Here is a 16745-nt window from a genome sequence, read left to right as displayed (position 1 = left end):
TGGAAGACCTAAAGGGTTAAAAAAGTTTGTAAAAACAGTTTTGAATACCTTGAGGGGTGTAGTTTCTAGAATGGGGTCATTTTTGGGAGGTTTCTATTATCTAAGCCTCACAAAGTGACTTCAAACCTGAACTGGTCCATAAAAAGTGGGATTTTGAAGATTTCTGAAAAATTTCAAAATTTGCTTCTAAACTTCTAACCCTTGTAACATCCCCAAAAAATAAAATATCATTCCCAAAATGCTATAAACATGAAGTAGACATATGGGGAATGTAAAGTCATCACAATTTTTGGGGGTATTACTATGTATTACAGAAGTAGAGAAACTGAAACTTTGATATTTGCTAATTTTTCCAAATTTTTGGTAAATTAGGTATTTTATTATGCAAAAAAATTAATTTTTTTGACTTTATTTTACCAGTGTCATGAAGTACAATATGTGACGAAAAAACAATCTCAGAATGGCCTGTATAAGTAAAAGCGTTTTAAAGTTATCAGCACTTAAAGTGACACTGGTCAGATTTGCAAAAAATGGCCTGGTCCTTAAGGTGAAAATGAGCCTGGTCCTTAAGGGGTTAAATGAAGCCACAGAACGTGATTTGCGGGCAATAATAGGACATGTTCTATCTTTCAACGGAACAGAAAAACGGAAACGAAATGCATACGGAGTACATTCAGATTTTTTTGCAGAACCATTAAAATGAATGGTTCCGTATACGGAAAGCAAAAAAAAGCCCTTACTTTGTGTGGGGCCAATAAAATTTAGGAAATATCTATTTGTATCTCAGTGATATTTCAAGTAGATGAGTAATTTATGGAATTATTCCGCAGTCTGCTTGTACATTTAGCACAGTCACAGCAGATTTCAGATTGTAAGTGTGAAGATCTATTTGTGTCTCATACCTGGTAACTGCCAGTCTCACCTAAGGGTCCATTCACATGCCCGTATGTGTTTTGCGGATGCTCAAAACACGGACACCGGCAATGTGCGTTCTGCATTTTTCGGACCGCACATCGCTGGCACTCTCATAGAAAATGACTTTTCTTGTCCGCAATTGCAGACAAGAGTAGGACATGTTCTATATTTTGCGGATCCGCAAATGCGGATGCGAACAGCACATTCCGGCCCCTTTGAAAATAAATGGGTCCGCACCTGTTCTGCAAAATTGCGGAACAGATGCGGACCCATTTTGCGGACGCGTGAATGGACCCCAAGGCTACTTTCACATTAGCGTTTTTTGCGGATCAGTCATGGATCTGCAAAAACACCCCCGTTACCATAATACAACCGCATGCATCCGTCATGAACGGATCCAGTTGTATTAGGTCTTCTATAGCCATGACGGATCAGTCATGAACACCGTTGAAAGTCAATGGGGGACGGATACATTTTCTATTGTGTCAGAGAAAATGGACCCGTCCCCATTGACTTACATTGCAGCGTTATTCTGTCCGTGATGGAGCGCAACTAAACGGAACGGAATGCATTTTAGTGCATTCTGTTTCATTCAGTTTTGTCCCCATTGACAATGAATGGGGACAAAACTGAAGCCTTTTCTTCTGCTATTGAGATCCTCTGCCGGATCTCAATAGTGGAATTAAAAAGGCTAATGTAAAAGTAGCCTAAAACACAAATATACTGCACGTTCAACACTAGAAAGGTTAGAAGTACTGAACTACATAAACACAGAAAACAAGAAAAGAAAACCTTTTACTACACAAAAATTGATACATAGCCCTAAAACGCTAAAATAATCAAGCTTATAATAGACCAAGGTTATTACTGTTAAAAGTCACAATATTTAGCAATTAAAGGGATACTGTCACCAGCGACCTCCTAACCAACTGTTTGCATAGACACATAGCTGTGGTTCACCTGATTAAAGCAACGTTTGACTTTTACCCCTTGGCGACCTCGGCCATACATGTATGGCGGAACTCGTCATTTTAAAGATGGTAGCTGCTCCCAAGTGCAGCGGGTGCCATAGCTGCTGAGTTTCTGCTTTTTCAAACAGCAGAGGATCAGGGCTAATCTCTGCAATCAGCCATAAGGCCAATCGCAGACATTTAACCCCTAAGATGCCGTGGTCAAATGTGACCACAGCATCTGAGCAGTGAAGATGCGGGAGCCGCTTACTCCCGTGCACATAAGAGCCTTCCCTGGCTGAGGTCCGAGAAGCTGTTATCTGCTAGTGATAGTCCGGAGCCTCAAGCAGGCTCTGATACCTTTCATTGGTATATTACGATAGGTGGCAGCACTGTATTGGAATACAGTGGAGGATAAATACCCATCACAGAATACAACTGGCAATCTAATAATTGCTGGTTATAGTCACCCAGAGTGTCTTAAAAAAAGCTGAAATTAGAAAAAATAAAATAAGATACCCGCTTGTAATTTATGATGGCATATAGATGTATTTTTGTAATGGTTGACTATGTTATGTTTTAATAAGAAGAAAATGATAAATAAATATAATTCAAAAAAAAAAAATATATATATATAAAAGTTCAAGTCACCCCCGTCCCCAAATAAAAAAAATAAAAAACAAGCATGTGCGAAAATGCCTGTACTATTACAATATAATAATATTTATCCCACAAGGCAAATGGTGCAACGGAAAAAAACTAAAAATTACCAATCCCCCTTTGGCTGTGAAAATCAGCCTGCCAAAAAATGAGCCCTCATACAGCTCCATAAACCTAAATATGAAAAAAAGTAACAGGGCTTAGAATATGGCAATAAAAAGAATTTTTTTTATTTTTTTAATAAAGTTTTTCTTTTTTTCAGTATTAAAACACAAGAAAAACAACCGTATACAAGTGTAGTATCGTTGTAATGGTACTGACCTGGAGAATGAAGGCGACAGGTCAATTGTACTGCATAGGGAATGCCATAAAAACAAACCCCATAAACCTGTGTCAGAAGTGCATTTTTTTTCCCAACTTCACCCTATTTGGAATTTTTTCCTGCTCCCCCTACATTATATGCATTAAATGGTTCCATTAGAAAGTACAACTTGTCCAAACAATCCTTCATACGGTTATGTTAACGGAAGAATAAAAAAGTTACGGCTCTGCAAAAGGTGGGGAGTGAAAAACAAAAACGCAAAAATGGAAAATCGCGAGGTCCTTTAAGGGTTAATTAGAATAGTTAACAGGTTAAAACGAAGCACACACAGTATATACAAGATAGCTAACCAAAACCATGCAGAACTTTGTCCTATGCTGGCGCCATTCTTACAACACCGGTGTCCCATCGGTCTACTTATGCCATTACTGCTCTCCATTTACGTGCCGATGCGATGACCGATCACTGCCCGCCAACGTGACATTATATAAAGCAGGCAACAATTGTTTAGGCAAAATGTGCCAGGAGTGATAAAAAAGAAAAAAAAAGAAAAAAAAAAAAAGTAATACTCCCCAGTCCCCCACTTCTGCCATACTGGCTGATGCTTACCAGGTCTCTGCTGCTCTCCGATTCCTTGTCGGGTTCAACACAATGGACAGGAGATGACCCATCATTGCCGCAGCGGTGACGCTCCTCAAATAGGGGTTGGCTCAGGAGGCATTTCCTGACATTTGTCCAAAAAATTTCATCAGCTCGCCCGCAGCTAGTAAGAGACCTGCACGGAGCTCCCGCACTAGGAAATTTGCAATAGGGGGAAAAAAACCTCCAGCACGGTCGTCCGCTGTTAAAATCCAAGTTTTATTCGGTGTACATTAAAAGTACAGGAACACGAGCTATAACATGTTGACGCGTTTGAACATCAAGTCTTAGTCATAAGTTCAACCTGGTTATGACAGACTTGATGTCGAAACGCGTAAACATGTTATAGCTCGTGTTCCTGTACTTTTAATGTATACAGAATAAAACTTGGATTTTAACAGCGGTGCTGGAGGATTTTTCCCCATTTCCTGCATGTAAATATCAGACCAGGAAGGGGGGTCCAGCGGGATGCAGTAAGCATGGGAATAAGCCACGGGGATCAGTGAGGGAGAGTGTGGTTTATTTTTTTTGTTTTTTTGCTCTGAGCAATTTACTAAAACTTTTACTCTGCTGAACAACTCCTTTAAAGGGAACCTGTCACCGGGATTTTGTGTATAGACCTGAGGACATGGGTTGCTAGATGGCCACTAGCACATCCGCAATACCCAGTCCCCATAGCTCTGTGTGCTTTTATTGTGTAAAAACCCCTGATTTGATACATATGCAAATTAACCTGAGATGAGTCCTGTGTGTGAGATGAGTCAGGGACAGGACTCATCTCAGGTTAATTTGCATATGTATCAAATAGTTTTTTTTTTTTACACAATAAAAGCACACAGAGCTATGGGGACTGGGTATTGCGGATGTGCTAGTGGCCATCTAGCAACCCATGTTCTCAGCTCTATACACAAAATCCCGGTGACAGGTTCCCTTTAAGGCGAGTATATTTAAAATTGTAATCATAATTATCATTCGGTAGGACTTCAACATCTCTGGATGTTACCATATAGTCAAATCCTTGTGCCTACTTGAAATAATGCACCAGAAGGAGGCGCTCTCAAACGCGCCCTTGTATTGTACTGTATAAGGGCTTATGCACACGAACGTATTTTCTTTGTGGGTCCACAAAAAATGTAGGTTATTCCATGTGCATTCCGTTGCCTTATGTCCCTTCTGCAAAAAAATTATAATATAGAACATGTCCTATTATTGTCCGCATTACGGACAAGGATAGTACTTTTCTATTAGGGGCCGGCTGTTCCGTTCCACAAAATACGGAATGCACACAGATGTAATCCGTCATTTTTGCGGACCACAAAACACATACGTCGTGTGCATGAGCCCCAAAGGTGTTAACCTGATGAATGCGTAAATGCTTGTTCATATGGTGAAAGCTTAGTTGGTGCAGCACCGAAAATCAGTTTCTAAGCAGATCGTCCCATGTAAACAGGGATCTGCTGCCCAGAAACAATGAGTCCGTATGGGGGCGGGGGACCGCAGTAACCATCGTTTGTGTCCATACCGGGGAGGTGATAAATTAATGTAAATGTAAATAGCTCTCCTCCAGAAGGACCACCACCACCATGCACACAGACGTATCAATTATGAGGCCCGCAAAACACTGATCTGCAAAATACGGACACCTACCTTGTGTATGCTGCATTTGACTACGAGAACCGGCTATTCTTGTCCACAAAAACAGACAAGAATGTGACATGTATAATTTGAGAACCACACGAATGCAGACAGCACACAGATGACATCCAATAAATGCGGATCGGACACGGACCAAAGCCACGGTCGTGTGCGAGAAACCTTATGCCACCTAATACTGTATTTTTCATTTTATGAGAGTCTTTTTCCCCCAGCAGTGCATCTTATGCTGAGTTCACATCAGCGTTCAGCCTCTCCGTTCTCCTGCTCCATTATAGGAGATCTGCAGAACTCTGGCAGGCTGTTCTCTACCAGAGCAGCCTGCCAGAATACATCCTGTAGATGTGAAAGGTCACCAATATGACCAGCGCAGAAGAAGACCAGGGAGCAGTGCGTGCAGGAAGAGCGAGCGGTTTCGAACAGGAGAGGCAAGTGGTTTTATTTATTTTATAGTCTGATCTGAGGTCTAATGAAGATTAGGGGTCTGATCTGAGGTCTGATGAAGATTAGGGGTCTGATCTGAGGTCTGATGAAGATTAGGGGTCTGATCTGAGGTCTGATGAAGATTAGGGGTCTGATCTGAGGTCTGATGAAGATTAGGGGTCTGATCTGAGGTCTGATGAAGATTAGGGGTCTGATCTGAGGTCTGATGAAGATTAGGGGTCTGATCTGAGGTCTGATGAAGATTAGGGGTCTGATCTGAGGTCTGATGAAGATTAGGGGTCTGATCTGAGGTCTGATGAAGATTAGGGGTCTGATCTGAGGTCTGATGAAGATTAGGGGTCTGATCTGAGGTCTGATAAGATTAGGGGTCTGATCTGAGGTCTGATAAGATTAGGGGTCTGATCTGAGGTCTGATGAAGATTAGGGGTCTGATCTGAGGTCTGATCTGAGGTCTGATGAAGATTAGGGGTCTGATCTGAGGTCTGACGAAAAATAGCTTTTTTTTTTCACATTTTCCTCCACTAATACCTAGGTGCATCTTATTTTCAGGCGAGTCTTATAAAGTGAAAAATAAATACGTCGATTCTACGCTGCCAACACCAGAATAAACTGCGTAGATTCTGTTGATTTAACAGCACCTACAAAAATCTGGGTTGTCTGTGCTCTGAAGCGCCACAGATCTTCTTTGGCCACAGAGGATTTCACACCGAGCCCTGCCTGTATGTGAGGACCGTGCATCTAAAAATAAGTGTCAGACATATTATAGATCCGCTAGCAAGCTGGCATTGTGCAAAACCTAAGTGTGCTTATGGGAACCACCCACACAGCAGATGGAACAGTACAGGAATGAATCGCCCGTGTCAGCATTTCTTGTCCCCCCCACACCCATTCCCGTGTAATAGGATATTCATGTCTGAATCTCTTCTCTAAACCACTTACTATTATTACAACAGTTACAAGATTTAGATTATGCGAATTGGACCCAACTAAAGCAGTCTACATACATGAGATAGATGTCTGCCGAACTTGGAGATTTTGAGGATATCAATACTTCAATTTTTCAAAAAGTAAAACATAACAAAACTATATAAATTTTGTATTCCCATAACCGTAGTGAACGGCCAAATATTGTTAACGTCATTTTAAAAAAAAGCAAAACCCTAAAAACAATAGCAGCTTTTCCCATTTCTACCACACAATTTTTTTCCCGGTTTCTAAATATATTGTATGGAACATTAACGGATACCATCAAATATACAAATTGTAAAAATAAATAAATAAAAATGAAAAAAATAAAGTTATAATACTTGGAAGGCAGGGAGGACCTGCGCTGGATGAGAAATGTGAAAGGGCAGACACTTTTGCCTACTGCTGTCCTTATACTGGAAAGAAGTGTTCCTTCCCAATAATTGTCTTCTCGTACGGCCATAATTTAGAAGCCTGCATGATCGATCGTTTCAGCATTAGGCCCCCTGCACACAAACGTGTGCACCCCAAGGTCGTGCTGCGGCCCGCAAAATGTGGGCCGCAATGCACAAACACAGTCCGTGGGGCAGCCGCAGCAGATCGCTGACCCATTCACTTTAATGGGTCCGCAATCCGGCCGTTCCGCAAAAAGATAGAACATGTCCTATCTTTTTGCGGAACACAATTACGGGACGAAACCCTACAGGAGCACTATGGAGTTCCGTTCCGTGCTTCAATTCTGCACCATTCCGCATCTCTGGATTTGTGGACCCATTCAAGTGAATGGGTCCGCATCCGTAATGCCCACGGAATGGCACCCGTGTATTGCGGATCCGCAATACGGCAACGAGAAGCACACATTCGTGTGCAGGGGGCCTCAGACGGACAGTTTATCAGGAACAATTGTTTGTAGGAAGTAGGAACATTAAGAAATCAGAACTAAATGGGAGACTTTATGATTATGAAAACGCACACATTCCATTTAAGGCTACTTTCACACTAGCGTTGTTTGAATCCGGCGTTCACTTCCAACACCGGAACTGCCCGCCGGATCCGGAAAAACGTGTGAAAACTGATTACATTTGAATCCTAATCAGGATTTTGATCACAATGAAAAAATGCATTGGCAAAAACGGATCCGCCAGTTTATGGACTTTAACTTTTTTTTCATATTTTTCGGGTTTAACATGCAAAAGCCGGATCCGTTTTGACGGAACACACAGCACCGGATCCGGCGTTAATGCAAGTCAATGGGAAAAAGGCCTTATCCGGCGTTCAGTCAAAGTGTTCAGGATTTTTGGCCGGAGGTAAAAATACTGCATGCTACGTTTTTCTGAAAAGCCTGATCAGTCAAAAAGACTGAACAGAAGACATCCTGATGCATCCTGAGGGACGGACTCTCCATTCAGAATGCATTAGGAAAAAACTGATCAGTTATTTTCCGGATTTGAGCCCCTAGGACGGAACTCAGCACTGGAAAAGAAAAACGCTAGTGTGAAAGTACCCTAAAGAGGACCTTTCACCACTTTATTAAACCAATACTCCAGGCTGTAGCCTATGATTAGATGTCACCTCCGTATTTTATTGGATGATCCTCTCCTCTACTGTGGCGCTGCGCGCCCGCTCTGTTTTGGCGCTCTGTATGCTAACCAATAGCATCGGTACATGTCGGAGGAGACGGCAGCTTTTCTCAGGGGGCGTCTCCTTCTCACTGACTGTAAGCTGTCCAATCGTAGCGGACCGCGTCACAGCCAGGGAGAAGGAGACGCCCCCCTGAGAAATGCTGCCGTCTCCTCCGCCATGCACCAACGCTATCGATTAGCATACAGAGCGGGTGGCACGTCTCCGCAAAGGAGAAGCGGATCATCAAATAAAATACCAAGGTGACATCCCCTAATCATAAGCTACAGCCTGGGGTATCAAGTGGTGGAAGGTCTTATTTAAATGCAACGGACGTAGTCCAAAACATATGGAAAAACGGATCTGTTACAAAACGTGTCCTTGAAGAACATAAGTAAATGCAGGTATATCTTGCAAACAGACTTTGCGATTCCAGGCCTACAATGTAATCAATGCTTGGCTGCTGTAGACGATGCAGCATCATTCAGCGTAGCAGGCTGCAGATTGCCAGCTCCACAATACAAACAACCTCCTCTCCACACTCCGATTTGGAAGGGACACAAGACACCAAGGCTCAGCAAAGCAAACAGCGAAATCTGTTTACCAAGAACAGAGCTCAAGGTCTTGTGTGAAGAATAACAATGACAGGAACCAGGTATTGTGTCAAATACATCCACACCGCTAGAGCAGACGGACTGCATCGTATCAGGCGATCAGGTCCCTCGGACCCTGAAGAACGGGAACAACCGAAACACGACCCATCCTGCACTGAATATTTGCCTTTACTGGTAGTAGGTTTTTAGAATTTTGGATAATGGTTTATATCTGTCCTGCCCACTTCTGCTGTTACATTATCAACAGCCCGAATAACGGCTTCATTTAAAGGGAATGTGTCATCAGAAAATAACCTAATGTTCCAAATCACTTTTTTCTGTTTAACATTTTTTTAAATAATTTTTGATGATATTTTTTGTTTTCCATGCCACTTTTAATATTTAATTTAGAACCAAAAATCCTGCAGTTTTTGCACTGGCCACTATGTCTAATAATTGGCGCCACTTCATGGTCTGTACAGATCACTTTACTGCAGTTATCTGTCTGTCATTATAATCCTCCCTGTAATGATATCACCTCTGTGTATAGATAAGACAGGATCCACCATTTATAACAGCTAATTCTCAAAGATTATCTATTCTTTCCTTGTACAATGACCTCTGCACAGGTCACAGAGCATGCCTAGAAAACGCTCCCATAGAAGTCAATGAGGTCCCCTCCTGTCCATTGCGTCTATGGACCATGGGGCTGCCATAAAGCAATTAGTTTTAATGCTTTGTAAAAGTTGTTAAGAACAGCTCAGGCAAGATGGCCGCGCCCATAATCATGTTCAGGAAATAAAAAAAAATAAAAAAAAAATCTACAATCAGAAAATAAAAACAGACATTTGATCTGTTACTATCTGGCAGATAAAATTTTTGGTGACACATTTCCTTTAGGGAGGACCTTTTACCTCTCCTGACATGTCTGCTTTAGGCTACTTTCACACTTGGGGCAGGGGATTCCGGCAGGGAGTTCCTGTCGCCGGAACTGCCTGCCGAATCTGTCAAAACTGATGGCATTTGTCAGACGGATCAGTCCTGATCCGTCTGACAAATGCATTGAATGCATGCCGGATCCGTCTCTCCAGTGTCATCCAGAACAACGGATACGGCATTTATTTTTTTCACATTTTTTCCCGTCTGAGCATGCGCAGACCGCAATGCCGGATCCAGCATTAATGCATGTCAATGGGAAAAATTGCCGGATCCAGCATTCCGGCAAGTGTTCCAGGATTTTGGACGGAGATCAAACCTAGCATGCTGCGGCATCATCTCCATCCTGAAAAGTAAAAAAAAAAACTGAACTGAAGACATCCTGATGCATCCTGAACGGATACTCTCCATTCAGAAAGCATTAGGATAAAACTGATCAGTTCTTTTCCGGATTTAAGCCCCTAGGACGGAACTCAATGCCGGAAAAGAATAACGCTAGTGTGAAAGTACCCTTAGTTACTACTTTCTTTCCCTATGTAAAAAGACATTCTGCAGCATCTATTCTTATGTCTCTATGTACTATTCCTGCTAGAAGTTATGAACACCCATCTGGACCATGCAGTGCAGGTCCAGATGGGTGTTACCAGAATAGCCTTGACACTAGCACCACTGACTGCAAACACCCCTGCAACAGACATGTCAGCAGAGGTAACAGGTTCGAACATTTTTTTTTTTTTAGGAGAGGCATTTGCGCATCCTTCAGCATACAATGTAACACAGATTTAAAAGGGGTTCTGCAGTTTGTTTAAACTGATGATCTATCCTCTGGATAGATCATCAGCTTCTGATCGACGGGGGTCCGACACCCGGGACCCCCGCCGATCAGCTGTTTGAGAAGGCAGCAGCGCTGCGGCCTTCTCACTGTTTACCGCTGGCCCACTGACGTCACAACTTTTATTAACTAGCGTGGGTGCGGCTTAGCTCCGTTCCTTACTGGAGCGCCGCTGCCTTCTCAAACAGCTGATCGCCGGGGGTCCCGGGTGTCGGACCCCCGCCGATCAGAAGCTGATGATCTATCCAGAGGATAGATCATCAGTTAAAACAAAGTGCAGAACCCCTTTAAATAAATAAAAATGTGAAGCAATATTGTAAAATCGCATTACTTTCACTTAGGCCTCATGCACAATTTTGGTCCGCATCCGAGCCGCAGTTTTTGCAGCTCGGGTGCGGACCCATTCACTTCAATGGGGCCGCAAAAGATGCGGACAGCACTCCGTGTGCTGTCCGCATCCGTTGCTCCGTTCCGTGGGCCGCAAAAAAAAAAAAATATATATATATATAACATGTCCTATTCTTGTCCGTTTTGCGGACCAGAATAGGTAGTTATATATATATGGCTGTCAGTGGCGTTCCACAAATTGCAAATTCCGCACAAAGGTTGTGTGCATGTAGCCTTATTCTGAATAGTCTGCTATGGCCTAGAGCTGCATTCACTAAGGCTTCAGAGCTCCACTTCTCATATTAAAGTAATCCTTGCCAATTCCTTGTGTTCACATTATAGCCTGGCACTGTACAGTGGGGTAGGGTAGAAATGAATGCGAGTACCCTCAGCTGTCAGACAGCCGCAGTGATTGCACCTAGGGAGAATCAGCGGCCCATCCCAGATTCCCATGATTCCCCTGTAAGTGTCCAGAGGGTATGACTATGGCTGTAACTTGATGATGTTTAGTGATTGTGCACAAGTAAACAATTCTCATGGAAGAAAATCAAACTTTTATTTGCCATTACTAAAAACACGTGATTGCCACGGGTAAAAGGATGGTTCACACACAGGAGCGGGTACCCAAAATCATAAAGATGTAAAAAGAAAGATAGGCAAGCTAGGTGGTACACCCAGCACGCTCTGAAGCCTGTCAAACCCAAAAGACTAAAGAGGGAGACTAACCCTACATGTCCATGGCATGGTGCACCTAATAAAAACAGAAGTAAATCACCCCAAAAAGCACTGCAACACTTCTCACCAGCTACAGCGGGATCCGATTACAGTTCACCTGGAGCATGGCGTGGCTCAGACCAAGTTGGAGCTTCGTGACAAAGTTCAAATGATGCGTCCAGCACTGCAATGTGACGAAAAAACAGGAACATTATTAAAACAGGGGTAAAATATAAGTAATTCTCACGCGTTTCGGGCTACACTTACCATTTCTCAATGCATACCTACATATATCGAACACAGTAAAAATACCAACTCAAGTATTTGCACAGTCTATAAACAGACAATTGCATCACTAATTTGCATATTAAAATTAAAACGTGCGTCACAAAGCAAAAGAAAGAGGAGGTACAGATATTAATCTAGTCTTTTGTATAGGATATTAATCATTTGACATCCGTATCTCCTCTTTGTTTTGTGACACTTTTTAATTTAGTATGCAAATGTATGGTCCTTAATGGTCTCTTTCTATTGGTTGTGAATGTACTTGAGTTGATATTTTAACTGTGTTCATTATACGTCAGTATGCTTTGAGAAACGTTAGTGTAGCCTGAAATGAGTCAACGTTACTTGTCTCAATTATACAAACCAAAGCTACCAAGCGTGCAGTCACACAAACCAAAGTCCCAATCACACAAGAACCCATGCGTTTCTCCACTAAGTTACATTACGTAATCAGTAAGAAAAAAAATTGCAGTACAAATAATAAGGCAAGATAAGTAGTAATGGTAACTCATAAATCTGATGGCACCCAGTAGACTGTACTGAAATGCAGCACTAAGGACGCCAATCTAAGCACCATACTCTACTATGAAACGGGTGCTGTAACAATCAGGAACCACCACCACTTCTTCACCAATTCTCTACGCATATAAGGCAATCTATGGTGCAAAAGGGACAGGTTCAATAGTCACACAGTCCCAGGGGCATGTAGGGCGAGTGTCTTTAGTCTTATGCATTTTAAAGGGTTTACCAGTCTGTTATATTGATGACCTATCCTCTGGATAGGTCATCAATATCAGATCAGTAGGGGTACAACTCCGTGCACCCCCGATCAACTGTGTGAAGAGAATGTGGAGCTTGTATGAGCACTGCATTCTCTTCACTGTTTACCCGCTCGCCCTCAGCATCACAACGGCGAGCAGATGTAGTTACAACAGCGCCATTCAATTCACTTCAATGGGAAGGAGCAGTTACATTCCATCTGTTCCTTCCCATTGAAGTGAATGGGACGGAGGAGCTGCAATTACGGTTGTTCACCGCCGCAATTTCAACGGCGAGGTAAACAGAGAAGAGAAGGCATCACTTGTATGAGCGCTGCTTTCTCTTCAAACAGCTGATCAGTGGGATTATGCCGGGAGCCAGAAGTAGTATGTAGTACAAAAGGGCTCTTCAACATCAGCAGAAGGAAGCAGTCATTCCTTCCCATCGACTTCAATGTCGTCTATTACTCCTAAAGGTTCTCCTTCCCCTTGAAACTTTTTTTTTTTTTTTTTTTTTTTTTTTTTACAGTAAATCGATCACCACAGTGATTGAAAAAGACAACAGTATGCATGCACTCATCCAACAGCGCAGAAGTTGAACATGCACCTGGCCAAGTTGCTGGTACTGCAGTCCCTCCCTTTCCATGTAGTTGACTATGGAAGTAGTATGTAGTACAATATGGAAATCATTCTTTTTTTATGCACCCCTTAGGAGCACAGGACTCAATAATGACCATCCTCATCTTTTGCTGGCTTTAATTCTTCCAAATCATCCTTTGAGGTCTCCATGTCTGAGAAAAGTCAGCAAGATGCAGATGTAAAACCCCAGAGGGGTATTACCATTTCTTTACCCTGATACTGTCTAACTGCTAACCACAATGTCATCTGTGTACAGGGGCGGATTGACCTTACATGGAAAATTCCCGGTGGGCTGATGCCCAGAGGGCCGCCTGGACCCTCCTCACGGCCGGCAGGTAGAAGTTTTTGGGGATGTATTTTGTGCTGCTGGCATTATATTGTGATGGACTGTGGTATTTGGCTCTGTTGGGGTGGTATAATGTGCCACAATATGTTATTACTGGCCCCACCTACTTGTATTAGCCCTGCCTTCCATCAATTTGGACCAGACTACAAAACAAGGCCACTTTTAGCATTTTTTCCAGGGCCATTTTAAGTTCCCAGTCCTGTCTGTGTACTTATTCCAAGTCTTTTGTCACTGTGCATTGACAATGTTGCTATGAAACAGTTTTGTTTATGTAATGTGCCTGGTTCACCAGCAGGTGGCAGCGTATATGGTAGAGAGAGCCTTAGATAGAATGGAACTCGCCATTCAATTCTCCTCCTTTTGGGCAGAAGTGGGCCAGTCCTGCTTCCAACAAGGAGGGGTTGCAGTTCTAGATTATTCCAGTTTACACTCGATAGTGGAACTGAGAAGATATGAAAGATGTAGCAGCGAGGGGAAAGCTCCACCTCCTGCAGCAGAAGTTGCAAAAGAGAAGTAGCTCATAGAGCACCATGACTCCTTACAGATTTACATAAAGAATATTGCAAGGAGGGGGTCAACAGCTAAAGACATCCCACTCCACAGATCGATAACAGATCGAGAGTCTAGTTGCCAGAATAGAGTTGAGTTTAGCGCAGCAGAGAGAGAAAGCAGAGAACTCAAGTTTGCCTGCCAATTTATGCCAAAGCCTGCTGGTACCAAGAAAAAGCCTGAATATTGTCCGGATGCAAGTTGATTCAAGTAAAGCTGTTAAACTTTATAAAAGTCTGGACTCTACTTATTCTTCACCTCCACCATTACTCATCCCCTTTATTGCTTCGGATCCTAACCCTGGGGAGCGACGGTATCCAGGTAGGATCACCGTGACACACACACACAGAAAACGGTTTGGGCCACACCACACCACTCAGCATTCCTATAAATCTGGGACACGTTCGGCCCTGGGGGCCGCACATTGCACAGGGAGAGGAGGAGCTGGATATTCCTGATGGCCTATCAGTTTTAGAGGATTTGGAGAAAAAAGGGGAAAAGCAGATGGCAAAAGAAGGGTTCTTCGACCTGTAGGGCAGGAGACCAGTTGGGGTTGGAGAAGTGGGTATGGAACTAGGGGTTGGCTTTTCTCTTGTGTCAGTACGGGAATGGCCCACGACTGTTTTTCTCTCCTCTTATCCATTCGTTGGATCCAACTGCCGGTTACCTGCTGCGCCACAACGTACTCTTCACATGTAGTTTCAAGATGTAAGGATTAAAAGCAAGTAGAAGTTTGATAATTTGTTAAAATGTATATAGTGGTCAACGAATGGGCTCATGAGGCCCCTTTATGTAATACTCTTACAAAAGAGGCATTATCAGGAGATTGCAGGCCACAATGAACAGCATATTGCGCGACGCACCTAACTAACCAAACCACATACCAGCAACTGCCCCTGTTTGCCACCTTATTATATGGAAGCTAATTTTCAGGCTCCTGTCCCTTATGGCAATAATCCAGTGGCCATGTTTGATCCATCCACCATTCGTCCCTTAAAGGTGACCAGTGCATGCTGCGACATTGATTACATTAAAGGGTGGTAACGCCACACGGGTTGTGAGCTCACAACGGGCACTGCTAGCGATTCTGCTAGGCATGTTCCCTTTATGTAAACAACCAACACTTCTTTCCCTTAAACTTATTATATTAGTGATCCAGTATCACCATTAGCATAACCAATCATAGATACATAGATCAGATTGAATAACAAATCATAACTCCATCACAGTTACTTCTAAATAAGAGTTATAACCATTGCTGGCCTCACAGACATTAAGAACATTTAAAATTGACCATCAGACTTCGGGTGTACGGCAGTTACCATTCATATAAATAAAGTGCTAGTGCAATCATATATATGGACAAGGTACAATCAGTGCATATACAAAGTGCTATCGTGTCCACAAAGTATCGTCACAGAGCCAGATTAACGACCCTGGATCCTACGGACACTATCAAGCACACCACTTGCTAAATTATCGTACAATCAGCAAAAAGCTATGCATACTGACCCAGGTATCTGTCACACCGTTAGACTGTGCCCCAGTCTAACGGTGTGACAGATACCTGGGTCAGTATGCATAGCTTTTTGCTGATTGTACGATAATTTAGCACTTTGTATATGCACTGATTGTACCTTGTCCATATATATGATTGCACTAGCACTTTATTTATATGAATGGTAACTGCCGTACACCCGAAGTCTGATGGTTAATTTTAAATGTTCTTAATGTCTGTGAGGCCAGCAATGGTTATAACTCTGTGTACCAATAAAATTGATGATTATTTAGAAGTAACTGTGATGGAGTTATGATTTGTTATTCAATCTGATCTATGTATCTGATTGGTTATGTTCCCTTTATGGACCCAGGTATTAGTGAAGCAGAAAGCAACAGTTTGCAGACACACTGAAAAACAAAGCCGAGTAAAAACGGTAATTTATTTTTTTTTGTTAATAAAGACCAATTGAAAAAAAATATTTGTATCCCAAAATAAGTAGAAACACAATAACAAAACAACTGCCTCTAAAGAGGAGTGAATCAATTCTATAAAATCAAAATTTGACCCAAATTTTCCAAAAAGTTGTATCGGACAGAATCCAAATTTCATGGGATTTGATTCAGGAGAATTTTTGCAGAGAGGCCGAATGCGAATATGATCTATACCAGTGCATTACTGTACTGCGGCGGCAGCAGGAAGCGCACGTCGTCACAGCAACCAATGACGCCGTGCGCTCCTGCTCTCAGCGGGAATCCAGCCCGTGTTACCACGGACCGCTCACGGCCGTGTGCATTCGGCCAAAGAGGGAAAACCAGAACATGAATGAGAGCTTCAGGGAGATTTACGCACTTTCAATTCACCTGAATCCAATTTCCAGAAACTTGCTCATCATAAATGGGGCCCAAGACTCTAAAACATTGTCACATGTTAAGAAACTCTTTCTGTGGTGTAAGGCTATAATAAGTTAATATAGTAATAAAAAGGTAATAAAAGAGTTAATACATTATGTATGACTCCTAAAGACTAACCTATTGTC

General features: G+C 42.5%; 1 protein-coding gene across 4 annotated transcripts in view; it reads right to left on the bottom strand.

Moving 5' to 3' along the window:
* The window catches only part of LRRC8D (leucine rich repeat containing 8 VRAC subunit D), a 114007-nt gene that overhangs the window by 65591 nt on the left and 31671 nt on the right, over positions 1–16745 (bottom strand). For 2 of the 4 annotated variants that reach the window (XM_044301582.1, XM_044301580.1), the window contains exon 2: positions 11720–11815. The gene's annotated coding sequence lies outside the window, so the exon portion shown is untranslated. Of the gene's footprint in view, positions 1–3456; positions 3740–11692; positions 11816–16745 lie in introns of those variants that run through there. The other 2 variants (XM_044301581.1, XM_044301583.1) reach the window with 2 other exon arrangements.

The sequence above is a fragment of the Bufo gargarizans genome, chromosome 7, assembly GCF_014858855.1.
Source record: "Bufo gargarizans isolate SCDJY-AF-19 chromosome 7, ASM1485885v1, whole genome shotgun sequence".
Classification (NCBI taxonomy): Eukaryota; Metazoa; Chordata; class Amphibia; order Anura; family Bufonidae; genus Bufo; species Bufo gargarizans.
Note: the sequence above shows the minus strand (reverse complement) of the source record. Positions and strands in the feature narration are given on the sequence as shown.